This window comes from Bactrocera neohumeralis, chromosome 3, assembly GCF_024586455.1.
Source record: "Bactrocera neohumeralis isolate Rockhampton chromosome 3, APGP_CSIRO_Bneo_wtdbg2-racon-allhic-juicebox.fasta_v2, whole genome shotgun sequence".
NCBI classification, from domain to species: domain Eukaryota; kingdom Metazoa; phylum Arthropoda; class Insecta; order Diptera; family Tephritidae; genus Bactrocera; species Bactrocera neohumeralis.
Genome location: NC_065920.1, coordinates 78,329,641 through 78,349,362, shown reverse-complemented (window position 1 = coordinate 78,349,362; position 19,722 = coordinate 78,329,641). Strand labels below are relative to the sequence as shown.

The 19,722-nt window shown below is 37.9% G+C and overlaps 2 protein-coding genes and 1 non-coding gene across 3 annotated transcripts in view; all 3 read right to left on the bottom strand.

The window, feature by feature from the left end:
• The window catches only part of LOC126753192 (40S ribosomal protein S8), a 390,246-nt gene that overhangs the window by 210,379 nt on the left and 160,145 nt on the right, over positions 1-19,722 (bottom strand). The window lies entirely within an intron of this gene.
• Positions 1-19,722, bottom strand: part of LOC126753180 (centaurin-gamma-1A) — a 297,283-nt gene that overhangs the window by 196,078 nt on the left and 81,483 nt on the right. The gene's annotated exons all lie outside the window — the stretch shown is intronic.
• Positions 4,420-4,492, bottom strand: Trnak-uuu (transfer RNA lysine (anticodon UUU)). The gene has a single exon. It is a non-coding gene; the product is annotated as a tRNA-Lys (tRNA).

Sequence of the window (19,722 nt, the reverse complement as noted above, 5' to 3'; positions counted from 1 at the left end):
AGCAGTTTTTTTACAACATGAGAAGTTTATCTGGCAATTTTTACCTTTAAAAAAAATTTAACGAGTTTGCTTGATCCAAATTGTCTAAAAATCTAAAAAAATGTTATGTGGAGTCTACATTATTACAAACACCAGTATTCCGTGAAGGTCTTGAAGTCAGTGAAAACTTGCCCTACGCGAGTCGTCCATCCATACAGAGAGATAGCAGAGTACATATATCAAAATCTCTTATGGATCGACTCAATACAATTTGGTTATTGTCAATGTTAGACTCCTACCAAAAGTCGTGAATCTTTCGCAAAAGAGATGCTTAACAACGGAGCTGAAGACCTTAAGTGAGGTTAGGTTAATCTGGTAAGCCAATAAGCCACGCATAGACCAGTTTTGTCCTCTGCGATACCAGATGGAGTTTGTGTACTTCCAGTTTACTATTTTGCACATGACTTTTGCAGTTTTGCACCCAAGTAGCTCGATCCATCGGGTTTTGATTTTCTTCACCTTCCTTCTGTCGAGATCTTCGTTTAGACAATGCATGGTTTTGCCAATGTTTATCACGTTTTCGGATGTTAGCCGTACACCATTCTTGGCAAGCTGGTCCACTATTTCATTGCTCTCGATGCCTTTGTGGCCTTAGCACCCAGTAGATGTGAAGTTGCTTAGTTCTGGCAACACTTTCCACTGCTGCCCTACTTCCCAAGACATTCCTGGCCGATATGCGGTATGAGGTTACTACTGCATTAGAGGCCAGTTCCGCTGCTTTCGCAATTGCAAAGACCTCAGCTTGAAATCGAGACATGGGTTTTTGAATACGGCATCGAAATTTCCCGAAAATGTAGCAAATCGCGCTCTAGAAATGAACCGAAACCGAAAAAATTAACGTCGAAGCCGGTCAAAAATACGAGTAATGCTCAACGTAGTTTTAGATTACCGTGGTATGATTCACCATGAATTCGGTTCACATCATAAACGTACGGATTTGTGAGGCGAAAATTGCATGGATTTTTCACCATGACAAGCGCCATCAGATTGACTGACTTTGGCCAAACACGGAACGAGAGTCATTGCTCAGCCGACGCATTGACTCCCTGTGATTATTGCTGCTTTCGATACTAGAAAATTCCGCTTCGAGTGGCGTATGCCTGTGTCCCTTAAAGTCATTCGGTGAAGACACTACAGGTCAACCCACCCAAGGTTTATTACAAATGCATGGAAAATTCGATTATTTGAAGGCCATAATAAAGATTTGTATAAAAATATGTGAAAATGTATTTTCTTTGTCAGTTCGGATCAAATTTGATTTGGCTTGATTAACACAATCGTTACCGTGCCTATTGAACTCTCCCTCTCCGCCTCTGTGAGGTAACAACAAAAGCAGAAATGAAAATGCAGAAATCTGCAAATATGTAGTCAAGTATCTGTCAGCGATATTGATTTGACCCATTTCAATCAACCGACAATGCCGTATATAAAAATTTACCGTTTTGCCGTAAACCTAAAATTTTGCTGCTAATCATACTTGACCGCTCAGTGAGTGCCTGACAACAAACCCATATTAATATGTGGCACCATCATCATATGGAGTGATGTGCACATGTAATTCGAATAAAAATCTCGCCTGAATCTGTCAGCTACACGTTTTGGCACAAATTGAAAAGTTAGTTATGGGCATTAAAACGGTAATGAAACCGCAGCTATGCAACAGACCGCAAATGAACGGAAGACCAATATGAAAAAAGCACAAATGGAAAAATAATAATAACAATTGAAGAAAAACTTGAAAAATATGCTCGTGCGGTGGGAAGTTGGAAAATTGAGATGGAAAAAAAGCAACAACAATGAAAGAAAAAATCATGTAAAATAAAAATCCCCAGGCAAGCGGCCACTCAGTCAGCGAATAAAAGGCCGATGAAACCAAACAGCTGGCCAACGTGAATCCTCACATACAAACATACATATGTACAAACACTACATTTGTACAAAAAAAAAACATATAGTAGCTGAATAACAGAGCAGAGCCCGGCAGACAAGTAGGCAGTAGGTAGCAGACAGACACGGAGTCACATAAAGACAGACACCAGTATCTTGCAGCATGTGTACAAACGAATGACTAAAGCGTCGGCTATAACTGCGCTCGCCGCCAGCTTCTGTGTCGTTTTGCAAGCTTTGCGCGCCCATTCAGGTGTCAATGAACGCGTCTGAAAAAAATGCGATAAAATTTATTAAACTAAAAATAGCAAAATACAGCAAAGCAGAGGTGGGGGCAGGTAGCGATGGCGTCGAGATAGGCGAATGGGTACAAAGATGGACTTAGATAACAAATTTGAGCAAAAAGTAAATGATTTGCAGCAGCAAAAATATGTGTGAGCAGATATATACACACATTTATATAATATACACATTTGTTAATATATATATAAATATATATATGTATAAGGTTGTAGATACACGCTGGCTTATCGGAATTTTGTTAGCGCAGTTATTTCCAAATCGTATATTGAATTTAGCGTGAATGTTGTAAAATACAGCGCTCGATGTAAGCTTGTGAGCCGACCGTTGATTTGTGTTACCTCCATGCCGAAATGCGTAACTGTTTGTAGTGCTAGTCTCGGATGTGTAACCAAACGCATTTTTCAGATACCGTTCCGCGTTGTTGAATATGTGGTGAATCATTGGAGCGCAACTGGTATGCTGAGCATACATGTTTCTTTGTTGTTGTTAGTTAATGCAATTCAATTTTATTTTCCATACATTATTTTCTGTGGTTTGCGCTAAATTATAATTTTTATACCCTGAACAAGGTATAATAAGTTTGCCACGATATTTTTAAGCCCATAAGGAAACGGCGGAGATCCTATAAAATATGAAAAATAGTATATAAGCGATCAGCGTGACGAACTGATTCGATTTAGCCAAGTCTGGTCTGACCTTTTCTATAAACGCGAACTAGTCCCACAGTTTTTGAGATATCGAAGTGAAATTTTATACCCGTATTTTTTCACTAAGAAGCTGCTCATTTCCAAGGCAGCCCTACAATCTTGGAAGAAATTGTTGAGATCGACCCACTGTAGAATATAGCTGTCATACAAACAACCGACCAAAATCAAATCCTTGTATGAAAAGCTCTTTTATTTGGCGAGATATTTTTACGAAAATTTGTATAGATTTTTTTTCGATGCAACGCTAAAATCTCAGAAGAAATTTTTCAGATCGGACCACTGTAGCGTATAGTTGTCATACAACTGACTGCCAAAATCAAGGTGTTGTATGAAAAACTTTTTAATTTGTCTAGATATGAGCACGAAATATGGTATAGAGTATTACAGAAGGCAATCCTAAAATCTCCAAACATATTGTTCAGATCGGACCACTGTAGTATTTAGTTGCCATACAAACTAACCGACCAAAATCAGTTCCTTGTATGGAAAACTTTTTTATTTGGCGAGCTATGTTAAGGAAATTTTGCATGGATTATTTTTCGAGGCAATGCTAAAATCTCAGAGAAAATTGTTCAGATTGGACCACTACAGCATATACATAGCTGCTGTACAAACTAACAAATCAGAATCAAAAAACAGCGGTTTTCATATTCTTTTATGCTACAAGAAATGCACCTGTGCCGGGTATTATATTCTCCGGTGTAGCCGAACCTAACGTTTCTTTCTTTTTTCTCTTTTAATTCATAGATTTTCTTTTTATGAGGCAATATTTATATGTTTTATTATTGTTATCTTTAATTGCATTGCTTTTATAGCGCAAAGTTGTACAATTGCTGTATAATAAATTCTTATTTTTAATTAATATTTGCTATTTATTTAATAAAACATTATTACGCACGCATCTATATACATATATGTATGTATACTTCAAACTCTAATCGCCACATATCACTTGTTTACAATAATAAGCATCTTTTGCGCCTATTTTCCACACTGAGAGCAACAACACTTTCAACACACTCAACTGCCTGAAATAAAAATAGCAAATAAGGCTTCAGCACAAAAGGCCGCGACCATAAAAAAAAACTCGAAGTATTGCAATAGGCATAATAAACATGAAACGCTGGACAATTGTTACAATAATAACAACTGTGAATAAGCAAATGTCAAAAACGTCAGCACAGCTACGCTATGTGGCATGATTAATGTGGGGCACGGACGATTTTTTTGTGCGAAATGCTACAACTCACTCAACAACTCAGTTGTTTAGCGCTGCTCCACTTGCCAGAGAAGAGCATTCAGTGGCAATTTGTTATAAGAATTTCTATTTGAACCAAAGCAGTAACTGCAGGCTATGGAAATGTTCCAGTTAAATGCTGTTGTCGGCATAAATTTAATACAAATGTGTAATACTTAACAATTATTTTAAATAATCAAAAGAAAAATAAATTAATAAACATTTAAAATTAAAAAAAAGTTCTATCGCCCGAGCAGGGACTTGAACCCTGGACCCTTGGATTAAAAGTCCAATGCTCTACCGACTGAGCTACCCGGGCACATATTTTTACTTTGTCAAAGTGATCATAACACAGCAAGCAGCTATTTTCTGTGTGAAACGAACACACACACATTGACAATTTTGTCATGTCTTTTTCATGTTGGAAAGAGGATATAATTAGAATAAACTTATTTAAAATTTAATGTCACGTTTCTAATTGGAGGGGATTTATGGGCGCACTGCTGTTAGATGAGGCATGAGCTTTCACAAGTACTATTGGACTTTCATTTGAAAGTATATATTGCAGGTTAAGGGAAAGTTTAGTTGAGTAAGATTTTTAATTATTTATGCATTTTTGTTAAGGGGGTATTTATTCTGCTCCATAAATAAAAAGAAAATCGATTTTTTTATATTTTCAAAGTTTAACTATTCACGACTATGTCTATGAGAGAATTTTTCAAATTTAAAACTATTTTTAGAGATACAGGGGCGAAAATTGAAATCCGTACAAGTAGTCAGGTAGCAGTTACGGCGATAGCATCATGTAGGTGTAAGATTTGATTGCAAAGAGATTTGTTTGCATAAATTGAAGAAATATGCGCTGTTTCAATAATTATTGGTCTGTTTCTTGAGACATACAATTTAGAAAGTGAAAAAAATATATAAAACATGCCAAACCTAAAAAAATACTTCTGATGATAAGACCAAGATTTTAAAAGCAAATCTTAACATACGGAAGGTCAGTGGAAAAGTTGGATTCAGGAAGTCTGCCGTTGAGAATTTTTTGAAAAAAATTCAACACAGTAGAAAACCAGGCTCAGGAATAGCAAGGAAAACCTGTTCTAGGGAATATCGACAAATAGAACGCACTAGCCTAAAGAGATCATAGAAGACTTTGGAACCGAAATCACTGCTAGATCTAGAACATGCTCCGGGATGGGATGCTGGCTTGAATGCTCGACGACTCGCAAAAAAAAAAACACTTTTGATGGTTAGTATCAATTGTTATTTCATTAACAATATTAATTGTACCTTTTTTTATTTTTTCTAGATAGAAGACTTCTTCTCAAAAAGTAGTTCTTTTACGTTAGAATGGCAAGGTAACAGCCCAGATCTAAACCCCATTGAGAACGTCCAGTATATTATGAAGACCTAAGTAGCAAAGAAGAGACCCAGTACATTAGCTGAGTTGGATAAAATTCTCGAGGATGTTGGGTATAACGAAATCGCAGCACAAACCATTGCAGAATTTGACAAATTCAATGCTGCAGCATGTTAAGGCCGTTATAGAAAGTAAAGGAGGCTCGACAAAATATTAGTTTTAAGATTTTTGGTGTGTCTCATATTCACTTTACCTGACGATTAAAAATTATTTTTGTAAAAGAATTAGTATTAATGTTATGTAAACATTTATTATTCACTACTAAAACACCAAATATACAAAAATAGCAGAAAAATACATTTTTATAAGAAATAATTATTTTCTCTCATTTAACTTTATTTAGGAATATAGAAACACACACAATAGAAACATCAAAATCTAACTTAACGGAAAGAAATAAGAAAAACCATGAATTTTTAACTGCTCGGATTTCAATGTCTGCCACTGTATAGGTACTTTGCTGACCTGGCATCAGAACTGGTTCGGCCAGTTCGCGAAACTCCAACACAACTTTATCGAAACCGTCTTTTTCAAAACGATACACACGGTTTCATTTTAGCAGAATGCTTTTTATAGACTTGTCGATATCCTCTAATAAAAATTTTGACTATTTTAAAAAAAATCGAAACAGTCAAGAGTGGTACAAAATTATTTTTTTTCAGAGATTCGTCATTTCGTGCAAAAAAAAAATTGTTGAGCTTTTCCGCAGAACCAGACAATTCGAAATTACTCTAGATTAATATTTTTTTGGTTTCAGATTGAGTGGAGCGTTGAAACCGTGGAAAAGGTTACGTGCCTATTTTTGAGACCCGCCACTGCATCAGTTGCTAATTTTTGAAATTATGAACATTACCTATTTTTTGATTTTCTTCTGTGTTCCAGTGGTGTTAATAAATAAGTAAAAAAAAAAAAAAAGAAACCATGTATTGCCTTTTTAAACTTCTCAAAATTATCTGAAATTCATGCCCCTAGACCAGAAAAAAATCATTCTTTAAGAGATGTTATGATTAGACAATATTTATGCATATAGGACTTCGATTTTTTAAGCACTAAAAGCTTTTTTCGTTGGGTTTAGTTATTTTTTAGTAAAGAGCATTTCCAGTTTTTGAAATCCAGATTCTCCACTAGCTGCAGCAAATTTAAAGCTGCATAAATTAAATTTTACTACCTATTATTATGCTTTTATGTCTGTATATATATTTGTAAATAGGAAATAATGTCGTTGGGGCGCGTGAAGGACACAAGTGAGGTAAGAGGTAAGAGAGCAACAAACTGAAGAGATCAACGCTCCAAATCTGCTCCAGTTTCGTCGCTGGCGCTTTTCAAAGTTGGCTTTTGTGCTCGGTTGCACTGTCAAGTGACGTGCAACATCTGCAATGTTAACGATGACATTGTTGTTTATTAAGATTTTTTTTACATATTTACATACCTACATATATTTGTTGCTGTTTTTGATGCCTTCATTATTGCTTTTATTGTTGAGGGTAAAATGGGCAGCAAGATTTGTGGGGTAATAGAGGTTTATGGGCACAAACATGTATGCATGTATGTATGTGTGAATATGTAAATATTTGTGTGAACTCGCTCTACTAAAAACAAATGGATACGGCGCTGTCGTGCTACCCTCATAACTCCATCACTGTGTTGTTGTTGTTGTTTTGCTTTTAGCTGCTGTTTTGTGGAAATTGATGCAAATATGCTGCACAATACTTTTATTTGCTGCATATTTTGCCTCTTCACAGTGCCACCGCCGATACACGCCTTGACTCAGTCACACGATAGTTACATATTTACATATCTATGTAGGTATGGTTGTAGGCATGTGTTGCTGCTGACAGCGAGCGCTGGCGAGCTGCCACACACTTGCAAAAATTCCCGCTTGGCAAGGTGCCATGAAATTCAAATCTGCCATCTTTTTCATTTATTTATTTATTTTTGTTGCATGCATTTTTAGACATGCTTGGGTGTGTATTATATTTATATCTCTTTGGATGTTTATTATTGCTGCAGCTCACATTTATTTTTATTATTTGAATTGAGAAAATTCAAAATACTCAACTGTCGCATTTATTTACTTTGATTGAAAGGTAGACCGTCTGTCGGCAATCAGCGTAACGAAATTTCAACGAAGTGGTAACATTATTTGCAGAATTTTGATTTTGCTATAACGATAGAGCGTCCTTGAAGGGCATTTAAGTGCCTAGAGAATACATTTCTTTTAAGGGTTCTTGAAGTTTTAAATACTAAATCGTTTATTGTCAGAGCATTTTTGAGAGAGAATAGAAATTCTAAAAAGTTGAAGGGCACATGATTAGATTGTTTTAAAATTTGAAGGGTATACATATTTAACTAACTCTATTTTAAGAATAGTAAAGTTTTTGAATAAAAATATTAAATATTTTTAGAATTGGAAAAGTTCTTCAGGGATGAAGTGATTCTGGTCTTTTCTGTGAATGAAACCGAAACAATCTCTACTAGAAGATATTGTCCGTAAAATAACCCACGGTCGAAAAAACTCAAAAAGTGACTAATGGCGGCGTTTTTTGCAAAAAAAAAATTGGAATTTTACCCAACATTTTGGTCGTGGTTGGTCTGCCAAAATTCGATTTTTGACCAGGAAAGTAATTGTACTTATGTAGAACACAAAAAAAAAAAAATATTAGAGTGATCGCATTTTTTGAGAAAGGTGAGTTCGGTTCGTTGTGGTATTTAAAACTCATATATATTGTGACAAAAAATACCCGGAAATTGTAAATAAAGCGCATAATATTTAATTACTCATTAATAGATATTTTGTCGCCTTCAAACTATTTCCCACCAGATACTTTCATGCCAAACGATTCTTTCAGTCCTCGAAACACTTTTCATAAGAACTTTTTGGGATGGCCTTCAGCTCTTTTAGCGAATTGTGCTTTGTCTCTTGAAAACGTTCCATTCCGACGATTTTTGACTTGCCTTGATCATGCCTGATTAATTAAAATGCTATCCTTGAATGTGGAATCGGAATTCCTACTTTTAAGCATGTCCAAAGAAATCTTTGTACGGTACTCTTTTGAAAAAAAAAATATATATCTTTATCGGACGAGTCGAGCAAGAACGAGTTTCATACCCAAAATCTACCAAAATCATTCGAGTGAACTCGCGACAGATGTCGAGCTCTCTTGCCATCTCTCTAACACTTGCCTGACGATTTTCAGGCACCATATCCTTCACTTTTTGTAATATTCAATATTCAGTTAAAGAGGTCGAAGATCGTCCAGAACAAAGCATGTCCTCAACGATCTCTCGACCATCTTTGAAGGCTTTGAACCGCTCGTAGGCTTATGTTTTAGATAAAAATTAATCACCGTAAACCTTTTCCAACATTCGTAACTATTCCGCACACGAAATTTGGTTAGAAAGACAAAGTTTGAGACAAATTCTTGTTCGATATTTTCATTCATTGTAAAAATCTCAAGGCACTACAGAACAGTAGCGACTTACGCAGCTGCTGCTGTTATGTTTCAACCTCAAACCTGCGAAAGCTGAACAATGGATAAGTAAATGCCTGGATAATTTCATCTCACCTTTTTCTATACAACTTTCATAACTCGCATCAGTCAGTATTTTTAGTCTTACTGCATGAACATATCTTGGACAGTATCTAGTAGGGGAAAGTAATAGTTCAGTAGATCTCCTGCATTCTACTCTAGGCCGAAAGGACCTTGCAGCCGCACTGGAGCGGGTAGTCGACCATCGCTTGCTAAGTGACACGTGGTCCTTTGGTCCAACACTAAAACGCTAGATGCCAATGAAAATCTAACGAGGTCTCATTCCGATGTAATTGGGGCAATGGTCCCCTTCTGGCTAGCTCATCCACTTTACAGTTACCAGCGATTCCGCTATGACCAGTCGCCCAAATGAGTTTGATGTGAAGTAGTTTGAAGCTAGTGCGGACAGACATTTCGGGACTAGCTTTGAGCGCTCAGTTAGCAAGCTCAGCGCTAGTATTGCCGCTCTACTGTCGGAGAGATTGCTTACAACCCTGAAGGAAGCTGCACTTCATAGATATACGTCTATTGCCGACTTAATAGCAGACACTTTTGCCTGAGTAGCAGTACATTGATCACAACCTAATTCCTGGATAACGGTACAATGGTCCGGCAACCTAACATTACTATTGACGCAGAGCACAAATCCCACAATAGTCTACGATACCGGAATTGACCCGGGTTTTTTCCGGCGAAGGGTTGTTATTTCAAGTATTTGACCATGTTTGAATCGGTGAATAATAATTGGCGGAGAGCTGCTTACAGAAAACTCCGCCTAAAACTTTTTCTCTTAACTTCGACCCATACGTGAACAAGCTCATAGCGCCTCTTCCCTAGCGACTCCTACACATATCCCTCGTCGATATATTTATTTGGATAGATGAATTTTAAGTCCAAATAAAGACCAAATGTTGTGTTATCTTGAAATTAAACAAATTGTATAACAGTAAATGAAGAAGTATCTTCATAATATTACGAAATTTTCTTTTTCAATTTGCCTTTTTTTCTACGCGGTTTATTTCAAAAACTGTTTTCGTAATTTTCGGCTGCACGCGAGGTTAAAAATAAATGTATTGCATAGCAAATAAGTCTGTTGCAACGGCGCGCAAGTCACGCTAGACAGAACGAGCAATTAATGGCGAGGAAAAAATAATTACAAACATATGTACATAAGCCTAAATATTTTGTTTTTTTTACTCAAAACGCCGAAATGCCGAAACTAATAAAATTAGTGTGGACCTGTGTGCAGACATGTGTAAAAACGCTAAAAGCAAATGGGTCAACAATTTGCGCTAGCTTAAAATTCATATTTACACAACTCAAAATTTATTTAAACAAAACACCAGACAGATTGCATGAACTGTCAAAAATATTTGTTTTTCGTTTCGCATTTGTCTATTCATTAAGTATTTGCATTTGCGGGCATGGGCATCACACACGCCTGAGTCTGAGTCAGCCGAATTTTTACTAGCTGCACAAAATAAACACCGTAAAACTACTATAAAGCGGAATATGAACTGAAATGCCAGCAAAACGCACAAATTTGAATATTTGCCAACAAATTTCGAAAACATTTATTTTGTGTCTTCTTTTATTATTCATTACTTGTGCGCATAAAAATATGCATAAATATAGAGAAGCGCCTGAAAAAAGCAAGTGTCTGGTTGCAGACGCCGGTCCGCGGAAATGTCAACAAAACGTTGTTTTCGAAAATAAAAATAAGTATAAAGTAAACAAACGGTACACCAACAAAAGAGTTAAAAACATTTGCTTTCCAATTAATATGATAACGGAATTCAATGAGCGCTTCACTTGGTTATGGAAAAAAATCGGGTATTACGACTAAAATTTGTAAAAAAAAAATGTAAAATTGTTGTAATAATTTTTTACGAGAGGAGTACTTTATTTTATTTGCCTGATTTTGTATTCGGGAGTTTTGGAACATTAATTATCTCGCTTTTTATAACTTCTTGACTAGAGTATTTCCCAAGATTTCCAAGCGATTCGTCGAACTCGTTTTCGAGATCTGATGTATTAACACAAAATTTCCTATCATACTTAGAGTTTCTGTTTCTACACATTTTATAGATTATTTATATATTAAACAGGGTATATTTTTTTTTTTTTTTTTTTTGACGTCGGAAACTCTATAAAGTATAATTATATATAAAGGACCAAACTGGTCTATGCTTATTACCCTACGAGATTAACCTAACCTATCCTAACTGATCGGTGTGACGAACTAAATCGATTTTTCCTTGAATGTCTGTTCCTTTCTCTCATTGTATGTACGTGAACTAGTGTCTCAGTTTTTGAGATATGGATCTGAAATTTTTCATATGTCCTTTACTCTCATATGGCTGTCATACAAACTGAACCATCGGAAACAAGTGCTTGTATGGAAAACTTTTTCATTTGGCGAGATATCTGCCCCAAATTTGGCACGGGTTAATGGCTAAGACAGAGCTAAAAACTCTAAAGAAATTGTTCAGAACGGATTACTATATATATCATATAGCTGGCGTACAAACTGAGCCATCGGAAATAAGTTCTTTTATATTTGAAGTTATTTTCCATTTGACGAGATATCTTGAAGATATTTGGCGTGAGGTATTGTCCAAGGCGTCTGTGTAATATTCGAAGAAATTATTCAGATCAGTTCACTTTGGCAAATAGTTGGCATACAAACCTACCGATCAAAATCGAGTCCTTGTATGGAAAACGATTTCATTTCAGAAGATATCTTCACGAAATTTGGCATAGATTATTGTCTAAGGGAACGATACAATATCTGAATAACTTGGAGAGCGGATCGCTATAACATATAGCAGTCATACAAAGTGACCGATCATTATCAAGTCTCTGTATGGAATAATTGTTTATCTCAGAAGAATTCCTTACGAAGTTTGGTTTCTTTTCGTATTTGGTCAATAGATGTCGTTGTAGTCGTATATCGCCAGTGCTACCAATCACATTGTGTCATACTCATATAGTGTTAGAAAGGTGAGATTTTAAGCTTCACTTAACCAAAAAGGAAATAAATTCGGTGAAGTTGGAAAAACGTTACAGATGTTCAAAAATGAGTGAAAATAATGAAGTAAGAAATTTTTGTACTGTGAAGATGACTTTTTTGATCTACTTTTTTAAAGCTGATACTTCAGTGCTACCTTTCTGACAAATATCAATAATCAAAGTGTAGAAAAAATACGGAACGTTCTACCTTAGCTGACAGCATACTTTAAAGCACTTAAAAACACCTTTGAATTTTTTATACTTACGCACCCGCGCTAGGGCGAAAAGGGGTTGAAAGCGGCGATAAAATTTTATGCAAATTCGTAAATGTGCTGAACATCAAAGTGCAGCAAATTTTCACGCCGCGTTGGGCTGATTAAGTTTGCCGGTTAGGCAAGCGCGCTGGCAAGTAGGCTGGCTAGCAGGAAGCGCGTTAAACGCGAGTTTGGCTGAAGCATGTTCTTGCAAGGAAGCCTACACTTAGGCGCTGCACTACTTGCAAATTACATTTGCATATTAAATTATGCGCGAAATGAGGTTGAACATCGACTGTCTGCCATAGGCCTTCAACGCGTGATTTCTCAATGGCCCCCGCCACAGCTCGCACTTTCGCTGGATTTAAGAGATTGTCATTTGCGCGCTACAAAGATGATTGCTCGTCGGCAATCACTTTAGGCGGAACTTCGCTTCTTATTAACCCTTGCTTGGCAGACTTCGTATAAAACGTTGGCAGTCAATATGCGCAACTAAATTTATGCTTATGTAACGCGCCTATCGGTATGTATTACTGTAAAACTAAGTGTACATGTGAGCGAGCAAATGTCAATTCAAATAAGAGCTCCAATCACTCATACCCGGTACGAGGGCCCCGACGCCAAAGCTGCCATTACGATAATGCGCATATGTGCGCCAGACTTGGAGGGCGGAGTAACGAGAGGGTTGAGGGCCTTCACAATCACTTCACTGCAGCAAGCAACTGTAAACATTTGAGTGCGCGAAGGAGTTGTGGTGTTGGCCTTGATGGCAGTGGCATAGCTGTGGGAGTGTGGGTGCTCGCTTTGTCTACATTCGGGCGCATAATGACGGCCACATCAATGCGTACAACAATAACAAAAGCTTGAGCGACAAGCGCTACAATTACTATCACTGACAATGACATCGTCAAACAAATGATCCACCACCTCCTGCTGAAATGTCAGCGCCAGCAACCGCAGCGAATGCAAACACAAAAACAATAGCAAAGTGGCGAGTGGCGCCGCGCAGCGTGTAACTAACCCAATGCAAACAATTGTACTTCCGGCCACAGTCAATTATGTCGTTTGATTGTTTTGAGTACACAGCCACAAACATACATGAGCGCCACATGCTACATGCCACATGACACAGGTTAAAATAAGTAACATTTATAATACGGTGAAAGCGTTATGTCTGCCAAGAAAGCGGCGTGTGGTTGGGCGGTTTTAAGTGCAGTCCGCGGCCTTTTATAGCCACTCATACAAACATACATAAACGCTTACATGTGGAAGAGTACGCCAAACGAAGAACGAGGAGAAATGCTTTGCAATAGACACATGAGTGCTCACGATAAATGATTCCTGCGTAGAATACTTTTAGGCGCAGAATAGCGAACTCCACAGTTTTGTTTTGGTAAGGTGAAAGTCGATGAGTTTTTTTAAGAGAAATTAGCTTTTACAAATATTAAATCTTAATTACGTAGATAATAATAGAGAATCTTGAACAAAAAAGCTCAAGTAATGACTGCCTTTAAGGGGTTATATCCACTTGGGAATTTCCAAGAATCTAAGTTTTTGTCATGTATGTAAAATGCACTTTATTTGAGAATATTCCCGCAAATAGTTTCTGAGATATAAGCATATTTGTAAAAACTTTTTAAGTTTTTTTCCGAAATGCTGTCGTCAGAGTCTGTGAGTAAAATTGCTCTAAAACGACTGGACCAAATGACTTGAAATTTTCACACGAATTTCTTGGATAATATGACAGAAGAAAGAGGATTATTGATCATAACTTCAATTTTCTAAGCTACTTTGAATTGTAAATTTTTTACAAAAACCGATTTTTTTCGAAGCCGTCATTTTATCAGAAATTTTAATTTTCACTGGTCCTTCTGTCATTACCTGTATTCATGAACTACTATATTAGATTATTTTTGTTTTAAAATTTTATGTAATAAGGTCTTCCTAACTGCCAGACACCGTTTTCCAGAGGTCGATCTGAGCCGAGAACATGAAACTCCATCTGTTGCCTCTATCCTTTTCGCGGATATGCCAGTTGTACATCCCAATTGTAGGTCGCTATGCACTTGCGTCTTTCCATGGGATGCGTGGGCGCCCTTGCTTCCGTTGTCCACCCTTCGGTCTCGAATCGAAGGAGCTTTTCGCTGGAACATCATCTTCCATACGAACGACATGGCCTAACCAGAATCGTTGAATTTTTCTATATCCATATTCCATGTAGTGCTCATACAGTTCGTTGTTTCATCTTCTTGCTTTCTCACCTCTGCTCGTCATCGTCCGTAATTCTGCACGGTATAATAGAACGGGAATAATGAGAGACTTATATAGTAGAAAACATTTTTGTTCGTCGATAGAGGGATCTGATAGACAATTGAATACCAATCCCAAAGTTATTCTGCGCTTGATCTCCAGGCTTTGATTATAGGTGGAATTTATGCTGGTTCCGAGATTTAGAAAGTTTTTAACTTTTTCAAATCTATAGCTGTCAACAGTGACGTGGCTCCCAATAGGCCTTTAAGCCAAGACGTGAGGAATCTTTGTGGTCCATTGATGAAGACTCACGAGAGGGAACCACCCTGTCTAAAACCTCGTCTGGTATCAGTGCTCGGAGGGCTCTTTCCAGATTTTGACGGAGCTCATAGTTATGATCAACTTTATTTCGCATAACCCTGTAAGTTTCGCAGGGATACCAAATATAGACATAGTCGAATAGGCAGCTCATGTCAGTGGTATCGAAAGTGTCTTTGAAATTTACAAAAAGGTTATGGGTGTCGAGTTGTTTACCAAGGGTTTTCTTCAGGACTTGACATATTGAGAAAATCTGGTCGATGGTGGATCTGCCAGGTCTAAAGCCACACTGATAGATGAGTTTAAGTCCTCCGCACAATACTGTCGAAAGGATCTTATAAGCAATGTTCAGAATGCTAATCCCACGACAATTTGTGCAGACTGCGGTATCTTCCTTCTTACGCACAGGGCAACGTACACTCATAGTTCTCGCATCTAGTACTCTACTACTCTAATCTAACCAAAACCAATTGTGCAAAATTGGATTTATTCTGTAACTTAATTATAAGTCGAAGCCTCCATAGGCAAACATTCAAAGAATTTCTACGCTTTAGAATTCAATGTGTCACTTCGCCTTGCTTGCCACAAAGCAACCGCAAATGTCGAAATTACTGAAATTTCTCAAATGTTCCCTTAAAGTCAATGTATCAATTCAAATTAATTTGCCACACCAAAACACCAACAATCATCTAAGCAGTGACAACAAATCCACTTCAATTTATTTGTATAATTAAATGAAGTTGTAATGGAAAAGAATCGATATGCCTGGGGTCATAAATCAATGTGTACAAAACTTTACGAGTTTGTTTGGGCCTTTTCGGTTTGTTGTTGTGCTACAACAAATTAAATGCATGCTTTACAATATTTAGATTGCAATTTAATTAATAAAGACAGGGCGCACAGACAAAAAGTCAGACAAACTGGCAGACAGTCAGCCCGTCAAGGCGCCAAAAACAACAACCATGCGCGTTGTGAATGCCACCACACCCCTTCGGCTTTGCATGCGACAATGCAAATTCAATTAATCACAGCTTGGGCAGCGAAAACTTCACCGTGTGCGAGGAGGGACGGCGCTGGAAAGCAAGCAACACGCACTGCACAGCGCGGGCATGCTTACATTTGTGCCAACGCGTTGCTGCGAACTAAGCTGTACATTTCCGCGAGGTAATTCCACTTGTAAGCCGACTTCCTTTCTGTGTCGTATTTTGTTTTTCTCCACTTTTTGCCCCTTTCATTTGTTATTTGTTCGTGAGCAACGAAAGCACTTATATTGGAGAGTAATTTGTATTTAGTAGTGCGCCTAAAAGCATGCTACCACACACAGACATACCCACACATACGAATTTACATGCTAAGCAAAACAAATAAATACAAGTGTAAGTGGGAAGGGCGCAGCGCAACAAAAGCAAGGTAGACCGAGCAAGCAAGGACATACGACACGAAAGAGCATGTTCGAGCACTTTGGCCGTGTGGCAGGCATGCGAGCGCATGTGTGTGTGGGTGTGCTAGTGTTGAGTGCGAACAAGAAAAATGGCATAAAATTTATTAAACTCTTACGTTTGTTTGCTAAACTGAGTGCCTGTTCCACATCGAGCTTGTAGTGTAGCATAAAAGGGGGAAGCATATCTCAGTGCGAGTGTGCGTGGGAGTGTGTGTGACTGCTTAAGGCGAGCAACAGCTAGAACTGTGCATTGCATACTTTTCGCATTGCCATTGAGGTTATGTTTATAGTCGATATTTCATTTAATATGCGCCGTAAATTGCAGTAAAGATAAATGCTTCGAGGTGGAGTGAGTGCATCGTGTTGATAGAGATTTAAGTGGTAAAAATGGCATGGCGCAACAAAGGCCGTGCGTAGGGTTACTCAAATGGAATAACAAAGTTATATAAATGGCGAGAATACTCTAGACACTTACCAGAGGCACTTAAGCGCAAAAGGAAAGGATGGAATTAGCATGAAAGTGATATTTTATTATAAACTGGCTATTCGAAACGCATTTACGGCGAAAAAGGGCCGCAGTAATAGAGTTACTTCGGAGATCAAGAAAATCGTTTGTTGAGCATGAAGTTGCTAATTCGATTTATTAAACAGTTAGACGTTGTTTCAAGGGATTATATTAAATGGAAGCGAAGGCTTAACATAGCAGACACTTTAAATATTAAAAATAAATAAATAAAGAAAAAAAATATGTTTAAACATATTTGGCATATTATTGTGCAATATCCTTGCAAAACTATTCAATTCCAAAAATAATGCGTCAAAGCTCCAAAATTTTTTAAACGGATTCTAGGCGCCAATTAATAATTATTTAGTGATTATAATAACTATTTCAGACAAGATTAGGTTAGGTTAGATTAGATTACATGGGTGATATCTGAAGATGACGAAGGACTACACTTTGACAGTTTGTTGGGAAGTCAAATATAATACCCTTGTTAGATACCAGCTATCAACAAAGCGCTTAAATCTATCGAAAGTCTGCTTAGGTACTTTATTCTATTTCCGCCATATAACCTGGATGTCTTATAACGAATTTCGAAGTCAGTGGCCTCAACATTAAGAGCCCTACGTCCAATTTATGGTCGTCATAATCGTCCTGTCATATCAGCAATTGAGCGTCTAGTGGAAAAATTCGCAGGCACAATACAAAATGTTCCCGTGCCAGTGTAACAAAGAAGTGCCTGTAATGTTGAGACTGTTGCTGCCGCTTGCGCATCAAATGAGGAAGACCCAAATCGGTCTCTCACACGTCGTTCGCAAGCGGCATCTCTGTGACGTTGTTATGTTGAATTTTGGGAAAACATCTTGGCCTAGACGCAAGAACTGAAGCCGTTTGACCACCAGAATCGTCGTATGTTCCTGAATTGAGCTGAGCCACAACCCCTTGTAAGGACGCAGTGCTTATTAAGCCTCTAACGATTTACCCTTCACTAGAAGGATCTGTACACAACCATCTACTACTCTCAAACAAGTTCCTACCCGTTCCCATTTTGCAGCTAGAGAGACTGAAGCACCTGAGCTAGTAAGCTCACCAGCCTTGCAGTACTGCTGTGGCCAGGCACCCAAACCAGCCTAATCATGTAGTAACTCGATCCCAGCGATAAGGAAGTCCAGATTCTTACTTTAGTCTTGAGCTTACTGTCAGTCTCTTTAACGATAATATGCTGCCTTGATATCGGTGTGGAAAGTGACCACTCTGAAGTAGGCTGCGCTCTAGAGAAGTACATCTACTACTACCTTTATGGCCTCCGCTTAGATGACGCTGCAGTGGTCAGGAAACCAAAAACTAGAGTTGACGGATAGTTCCTGACGGAGTAATTTTTCACCAAACTTTAATCCATGCGTAAAAAAAGCTTATCGCTTCTCTTCTGGGAGGAATGTGAGTAGAAAGCTACAGCCTAGTCCTAGCGAACTGGTGATCCAAGTATATTGGAATGAAATGGAATGATGAAGTAGAAAATTATGTTTGGTCTGTGGTGATAGAAACAGTTAATACAACAAAAACCTCGCATATTTTAAGGCGATTTGGCAAAACCACTGCCAATATGTACGTGCACAGGATAAACAATTGCCTACAACCAGGCGCAGAACCATTGCATTACGTAAACCGATACACCACATGTTAATCTGATTAACAAACAATAAATGGAAAATTACAGCAAGTAGCAGGCAAATAGTCAAGGCAGGAAGTACCAAAGTTACATAGGAAAATACAGATTGTTTACCACATGAAATCCTTGCATTTACAACCAGATAAATACGAGTAAAGAGCAAAAATTAAGTAGCAATATGTTGAAAATCTCACTAACAGTCGCTACTATTTAAGCGTTCGGCCGAATAGTCAATTTTACTGGAGGGTAGAAAGACCCACTAAGCCCTTATAGATGGATACCATACATACACAATTTGACCACCGGCAGTCACGTGCCTTTTGGCTCCACTCGTACAATCGAATCAGCGAAGTAACCAACTAAATCACGAATCATGACAGTGGCAACAGCCACCCGACCCAGCAGCTTAAGCAGAGCAACGGAAGTGCTATGAGCTCATTTTATTTACCAAAACAATGTAAAGTGTGTGTGCATTTCGTTACACGAGTGGTGGTCAGTCGTTGAATGGTGTACGAAATGTAAAACAAATTGCGACAAAATGCGCACGACAAGCGTAGCGCATTCAGTGAGCACTGAGAAAAATCAGAAGAGGGTTGACTAGTCGGAGCGGTGGACGATGTACTGTTTCTAGTATCTATGGAAAATCTGGAGGAAACCGATGAAAGAGTATGTTTAGATGTGGTTGATGCTTTGCCTTCGAAGACTCCTTTGGACTGAAAACAATCTTCTAACTACTTTTTCAATATTTTTTATAATTTTTATTTCGACTGGAGTCGATAAATTATTCCGGAAGATTTAACTACAGTAATTTCTCCACTTTTGTGACTGCTAACAGGGCGAAGGTGCTTGAAGCTACGCTAGCCTTTAGAAAAATTACTTTGTTAATCTTGGCAGGATTATTATATTAGAGATAAATTTGTTTCAGCTTGGACGCTTTGCGACCGGAACAGAACTTATAGAAACTTCAGAAATACCAATTGGAACCTGTATTGGAAGAAGTTTTGATCAGCTCTTTCAACCGCGTCAGACATGGACTCGATTCTATCCCCGGGTGCGATTGATGAGATCGTCGATGTTTTCAGTTGTGCGTGTAAGGTTTGTCTTTAAAGCTTCTGTCCTCTGAAAACTCAGAGAGGCAAAAAGAAACCCT